General features: G+C 36.1%; 1 protein-coding gene across 1 annotated transcript in view; it reads right to left on the bottom strand.

The window, feature by feature from the left end:
* LOC118742998 (protein NDRG3) overlaps window positions 1-5,804 on the bottom strand; it is a gene marked incomplete in the record, with an annotated part of 90,299 nt that extends 84,495 nt beyond the window's left edge. Inside the window, 1 exon segment of the mRNA XM_036475448.1 lies at window positions 4,982-5,804.
* Window positions 5,805-7,244: the final 1,440 nt, after the last annotated feature.

Raw genomic sequence — 7,244 nt, 5'->3', positions numbered from 1 at the left:
GCATGAAAGGATATAAAAAAATCTAACAAACAGACGTAAATTGTTACGGGAGTTTTGATAAATAGTACTGTTACACATTATTGCCTTTTACGGCAGCAATCAAGAACATACAAACAACACACGTTCTTACATACACACGTTCTTACAAAAAGTTATAGGTCAACAGCACCACCGAGACGAGAGCAGCCCCAAGCGAATCGTTATCAGCTCCACCACCCTCACTGCGGATAGCGGAATTTCCAGCTGCAGCAACACCATTAAAAACAACTATAACATTACCACCACATTACGTCATTACGCTGCTTTGGAAACGAGCGCAAAGCGACTATCAGACGAATTCAATCGGCGCTACAACGGATTGTGCGGGTAGGGTAGGTGCGCGTGTTCGTAGGAGCAGAGCGCATTAAATAGGCCTTACGCGTACACCTGCCCTACACTGTTTATGATACATATGTATATTTTTCTATCTTTTTGTTGTTTTTCTTTCAGCCCTATTCGCGTCATGCTAACCAACTACTACACGCTATACTGACACGCGAATAACAAACGCGCCCGCCTGACTGGAGACGCGTCCACCGTCAACCGCTAAACGCGGCACAACTACATAAACCCCCTAGCTTGAGTGGAGCGGGGACACAGCGATATAGAGAAAGGCTGGAATCGGGTGTTTTACACTTTTTTTGTGAGACGGTGCAATACGTCGTAAAAATATTTTAGTTAGCTACATTATTGAAAATTAAAATTTAATTAAATTTCATTTTTTTTCAATTCGTAGTAAATAAAGTATTATAAATCGTGATATTTATCTTCCAATATTGCTTATCTAACGGCAAGCCCATCATTATTGTATACTATATTTTGTTGTTTTTTTTAATTTTACACCTGAAGTATAATTAGTTTATAAATGGGAGTGATCAGCAAGCGATATTTAAGTATGTATATGCAAATGCATTTACATACATATCGTCGGTGATACTGCAAAACGGTCTATGTCTATTAGTGCCATTGACACTTAGATAGTCTCTTACTTGCACCGGAATGCATCTGCATATCGTTACACCCTAATAAACGAATGACAAAACTGTCTACCTTTGGCTGATTAAGATGAACGATTGCCAGAAGCGATCAGATATAGATAACAGAACAATTAAGCACCAGAGGTAATAAGTGACATAGAACGTTTTGCAGTATCACCGACGATATTTAATACTATTTACAGTACGAGTATGTATGAACGTATGTCAGCACTACGTATTGAATTTTAATACGCACGCACGCGCTAAAAAGGTATTATTAAAATTGCCAACGTAGTAAATTGATAGAAAAAATATACATATGTATGAGATATTTTCTCGACTATGCGCGTATAGCACAGATGGCTCCTGCGTGCAATTCTAAGCAAATTTTCCGAAGAAACCATGTGTCTAAAATCAATTTGGAATTTTCCAAATTACGAAAAGAGGTTTTCTAGCATTTTGCTGTACATAGGGTCGTAATGAAGGGCAAGAGGAATCCATTTCTGCACTTATTTGTTCGTAAAACTTTTGCCAGAGGGCGCAACAGTAAAAATTTTCACATTTTCTTCGAAACCTATTTTTGCAATTTGGCACTCTTCAAATTGACTTTAGACCCATGGTTTCTTCGGAAAATTTGCTTAGAATTGCTATACGCGCACAGTAAAAAAAAATTACCCCCCAAAAAAAGGGCTAAACAATTTGTTCTTATTTTCTATTTGGTTGATTAAATAACCCAGGCGCCGTAGTTTTTTCTTATACTCGAGCGCACTTGTGCTTAAGGGTATTATAACTGTGTTCGCATAACGGTTGTTTGTAACAGCCTAAAGGAATCGAGATAGATATAGACAAATTTATACATAAATGATCAGAATGAAAAAAGAAGTCGATTAAGTCTGTGCGTCTGTGCGTCTGTGTGTCCGTGTACATGAAAACTCGAGCAAAATTGTATGTATTTATGTATGCTCTTTGGTATGGCCCTTTATCCAATAGCAACCTATTTATAATGGGCGAAATCAGACTGTAACCACAACCCCCTTCTCATATAACGGTATTTTAGAAAAATGGAAACTACGATATTTCTGTAAATATTGGACCCAAATTGTTGAAAATTAGTTTGTGTAGTAGAATTTGGCTACAAATAATACTATTATGAAACTTTTGGAAAAGGTGCGTGACACCGCTCACTTACAGTATTGGCCAATACAATAGCACCCCCCATTTCAAAGTGATATTGTTTGGCACTCATGTTTATTTATAAACCCAAGTTTTAAACTTTGTAAAAGACTGCAAAAAATGCAAACAATTTTCACTTAAATTTCAAACCTTTTTCTCAGAAGTGTTATAATTTTTATGAGCAAGCAGTTTTATTATTCAAATTATTTAAAAATCAAAGGCATCAGATCCGCACATTCGTTCGATTTTCAAAAATTAGGTGTCAAATGTAAATGTAACTGTGCACGTCAGTTAAAGTAACTTAAGAGACTTTAGAAGGTGTGCCCTATGAATGGAAAAATAATAAGTTTCCCTTAAAAAATTATATTTTTTAAGCTTCTTTTAAGAGGGAACCTTAAACTATGTAAACCTATGGCTAGTTGATCGTAAAAATATTGTTTCAGCTTAAGCTAGTTTTAATGGCGCGCACAGATATCAAAGTTTACTTTGTACACGTTTCTAGATCCAAAGGATTAAAGTTTTTGTGCAATTTTTTGTCCATATTTCCATTTTTTGGGGTTAAAGGTCATTGTAATCCATTATTATCATTTAGGGTAAGTATTCCCTTAAGCGCGAATAGTAGAGAACTCGAAAACCTCGAAAGTTTATGGGCTGTTTTTTTGGGAATGCACTTTTTTGCAACCTCGTAAAGAATGGCGGAATTTAGAAATTTGGCAATTCAATCAGAGTTTCTTTGTATAATACATGGTATCAGTTGAAGTAAATATAAAACCAAAACATTCAAAATGCCACGAAAAAGTGAAAAATGTAAATTGTGTGAATTAATATACCAAAATGCAATGCTGAAATTTACGAATTACTTTTCGAAGGCGTTTTCGCGACTAGTTTGCCTGAACAGTTTTCGAGGCATGCGAAACGCGCTATACCTACAATTTTTGACAATTGTTTTTCGGGGCTGGAAAAGTTTCGATTTTTCTGTCATTTTCGAGTTAAGGATACCCTAATTGAAAAAATAGTACATCAGATAGGAGTTTGCCGAAAAAGAAAAATAAAATAAGGAAAATAAACAAGAAGTGAGATTTTACGATAAGCAAAAATGGAGTTGATTAAAAAATAAAGCCTTACTTTAAATAAAGAAAATTTGAAAACGGAAAAAAAAAAACAATAGAAACATAGGCAAAGGGATTAATAACGAAATAAGGCGATTTACATTATATGTATTATGTGGTGAAGTGTGATGATGATTTACAAAATCAACTACTAAATCAACTACTATGTGATTACTTAAAGAAAATACAAATACAATGCACGAGTATGCACGTATGTAAATAGTAAGTACATATGTACATATCCATGTATGCATGTTAGATATACATACACATATGTAGATCGGGCATGGGCAGGCAACAAATATCGCTGGCTTAGAGTGAAAAGTTGCTAATTACACCTTTTATGGAAACTCATATTTTGATAGAAGAAGCAAGAAAAATTAAAAATGCATCGTTTCATAAGGCATTAAGGTACATATAGTCACCTGAAATGTAAAAAGACGTAACATCATCGTAAATGAAATGGAAGAAGTCGTGACTAACATTTTAATTTTCTTTTATAAAATGAAGTGGGGAGTTTGTAATTCGATGAAAACCATAATAAAAATCAAAAAGTGAATTTTGAATTTTTTATTAGTTACGTCTTTTTGCATTTCAGGTGACGATATGTACTTGTTTTATTTTTTCCAGTTTATATTCAACAAAATGCAAATTTGCTCCATAAGGGGCAGCGAAAATCCGATAAGACCAAAGGATGTATATAACATGAAATATTTTAATAAAGAACAAAACCTTCTGATTCGTATAGAGTTTTTCGTTGCTTGAAACACCCAAAATTGTGTATTCAAAGTTTTGCGAAATACTTGAAGAAAATGACTATAAAGAGGTTTTTTCCTCACCTATAAAATTGGTGAAAATGGACTTAGCAACTCTTCACTCCAAGCTAACGATGTGTACATGGCTATGAGGGTACAAAAGTTGAAGGTAAAGGAGCTGATGATGGCGAAGGCAAATGAATGTGCGTATATACGTACATACATGTATATATGTAAGTAAATGTATATAATTATGCAGATAGATATGAATAGGTGCACACTATAGTGTATCTATAAATTCAAAACTGTGTGAGAGTGAATGAAGGAAGAATGATGAAAATTAGCTTAACTAAGGTGAAAGAGCCTGCTGGGCAAGTAGGTATAAAGATGGAGCGATAGAGTTCCATATAATTATGTACACACATATATATATATATGGAAATATGTATGAACCACTGAATAATGCTGTGACAGTCAAATGGAAAACAGGGTGATGCATGTAGATATGTATGCATGTAAATTTGCAGTAAGGTGATGAAAGTGTGATGTGAAATGATGTTTTTGTGTTGATAATGCCACAGAAGCAAAGATAGAAATGCTAATACAGGAATTAAAAAAACACAAACACGCACACATCTACACGCCATGCCTTTTGAATGCATGTTCATGTGGAGATGTGTGTGAGTATTGTCATCCACATTTTTTTTTCTGCTTCAAGGAGAGGCACAACCGCAATAGCACAGCGCTGCCACAGCCACATTTGGGCCACATGGCGCCAGCACAAGCCCGCCGCTGCTCCGACCTACGGCCTTGCAAAGCGTAGGAATGCGGGCGGGCCGGTGGTGACTGCCACAAGGTGCATCAAAGTTGAGCTGAGCGCGGCTCATTCGCGCATTGCGCCTCGTCGAACACATACAATGACACTCACCTGCACAAGTACTTTTCTTGTTGTTTTTTTTTTGTGGGTTGCTCGAACTGCCGTTCCTTTTCACTTCTGACGCTGTTGCAACTCCCAAAATCGGCAATCGTATGCGTACGTGCGTTTATTTGCGTTAGGCGTGACCTGAATGCGTTGATGCACTTCCTCAACAAAGAAGTCGCTTCCCGCTAGAATTTCTCACACTTTCAACTAATATTCAACTTAGCGGCCCCTTCACTAAATTTGTATACTACTTCACTGTTAAGGTGACACACACACAATTACAATAACAACAAAAAACTGTTTTCACAATATTTTTTTCTTTGAATTATGTATTTAGCAAGTTGTTGTTTTGCTGTTTTTGTTAATTGTTGATTAACAAATCTGTTTTTTTTGTACCTATGCGTATATTTTTTTGTTTTTTTTTTCTTTATTCCTTTTACGCCGCCGTCTTTCGTTTCAGCTGGTATTCCGAAGTTCTCTTTTTTCTCCCTTTTCCCACACGAAAAATCAATAATTTGCTTGTTCACCTTCTCGCTAATGATTTTTCTTTAGCGTTTTTATTTTTCTCGATTTCGTTTGCGTTTATTCTTTGTATTGTTGTTAAGAGCGTTAATTACCGCCTTGAATGTGAGCACGAATTCGTTGTTTCCGGTTATTTTTCGTAGGTTTTTATAATTGATACACTTTGATAAGTTGGATAATATTTAATTGGTCTGACTCAGTACAACAAATGTGCCACTTAGCTGTGCTTAGCCCCTCTACAACACGACGGAAACAAAACACAACCGTTCGCTGCGACGTCAAAATTGCCAGTGGAGCATTGGCAGCTCGGCCAGCGTGAGCAGCACGCAGCAGTTGGAGCTGTCAATGCGAATGGAAACAGTGATGTTAAAACCTGTGAATTTTCCCCTTTTAATGGAGTTTTTAATTAAAAATGAGCTAAAAGAGAAAAAGGTATTTGGTTTTGTATATAGTACAAAAAGAGGTAGTTTTGAAAGTGGCTCAGCTGATATAAAATTCTGCTTTTATAAAAATAAATGTATGTCAAATCAAGAGGCAAGTTCCTCGAAAAAGGTGCAAGATTTGTAGAAATTTAGCACGTTAAAGAAAACTTGGGGCATTTTCCTTTCGAAAGTAAGAAAATGGATACCTCTTTGAGAGGCTTTTCTTGTCTTGAGGAGTTCTTTTTTGAAGTTGATTAATAAAGAAATTAGTTTTGAGTAATTTTAATCAGCCTTATCCTGAGTTCCGTCTGAAAAAAAAAATTCACCCGAAAATTTAACATCCGCCCATAATACAACCATGGAAACCAAAAGTGACAAGTGAACCGGTTCGGAGAAAATGAAACTCTTGATAAGGCCAAATATTAATTTTCCAAGAGAAATTCGAACTAATATGCAATCGAATTAATTCAGCAACTCGACATTATCGATATAGAGCAGAAACCAAAGTCCCAAAGATCTCCAATCAGCCGTCTTATTTTGTTACAAGTCGATTTTGACAGTTCTCGTTAATCCACATCAGTGTTGTTGGTAGACTTAACCTAAAAAGGGGACAAGTTGTGGCCTACACTGAACAAAAAGCTGTTGGTTGAGTGAAAAAAGATTTAAAATGTGTGATTCCACCATGAGCAAAATATAAATATTTTCCAGACCGAAATCTCCCTCCTTTCAACATTAATTTACTGCAGTTGATTATCATTTGCGAAAAAATTAAATTAAACTACCTTATCTTGAGTTTCGCCCGAAAAAAAAATCACCCCAAAAATTTTCATCCACCCATAGTAAATACATGGAAACGAAAAGTGAACCGGTTCGGGGAAAATAAACTCATGATAAGGCTGAAAATCTACGTCTTGATTAAAATCAAATACACAACACTGTTTTGCAATCGCTGGCAGGCATTTGGGCCCTAACCGATTCGAATTGGAATCCAAAAGGAATGGATGCTAATGTTGCTGCAGCAGCGCGATCTGTCGTCGAAGAATGCGTCAAATTAGAGGAAAGGCTGAAACAGAAGGTGCAGCGCGACATCTAGCGTTGAGGCGTAGCAGTTTGTTAGAAGAAGCAATTTCTCCGCGGCGGAAATCAAATGGTGTCACACCGGAAGTAAGATTGACCTGAAAAACAACATTGATTATCTCTCATCGCACCATTTGACAGGAAAAGTTTTTAATCAATAATTGACAATAACCGCATCGCTGCTACTAGCACTAGGTTTTTGTAGTATGTGGCATCTCTTAATTTTTAACCCTTATTCATATATGTCA

Source organism: Rhagoletis pomonella, unplaced genomic scaffold (genome assembly GCF_013731165.1).
Source record: "Rhagoletis pomonella isolate Grant_MI unplaced genomic scaffold, Rhpom_1.0 Rhpom_scaffold_00007, whole genome shotgun sequence".
Lineage (NCBI taxonomy): Eukaryota > Metazoa > Arthropoda > Insecta > Diptera > Tephritidae > Rhagoletis > Rhagoletis pomonella.
Note: the sequence above shows the minus strand (reverse complement) of the source record. Positions and strands in the feature narration are given on the sequence as shown.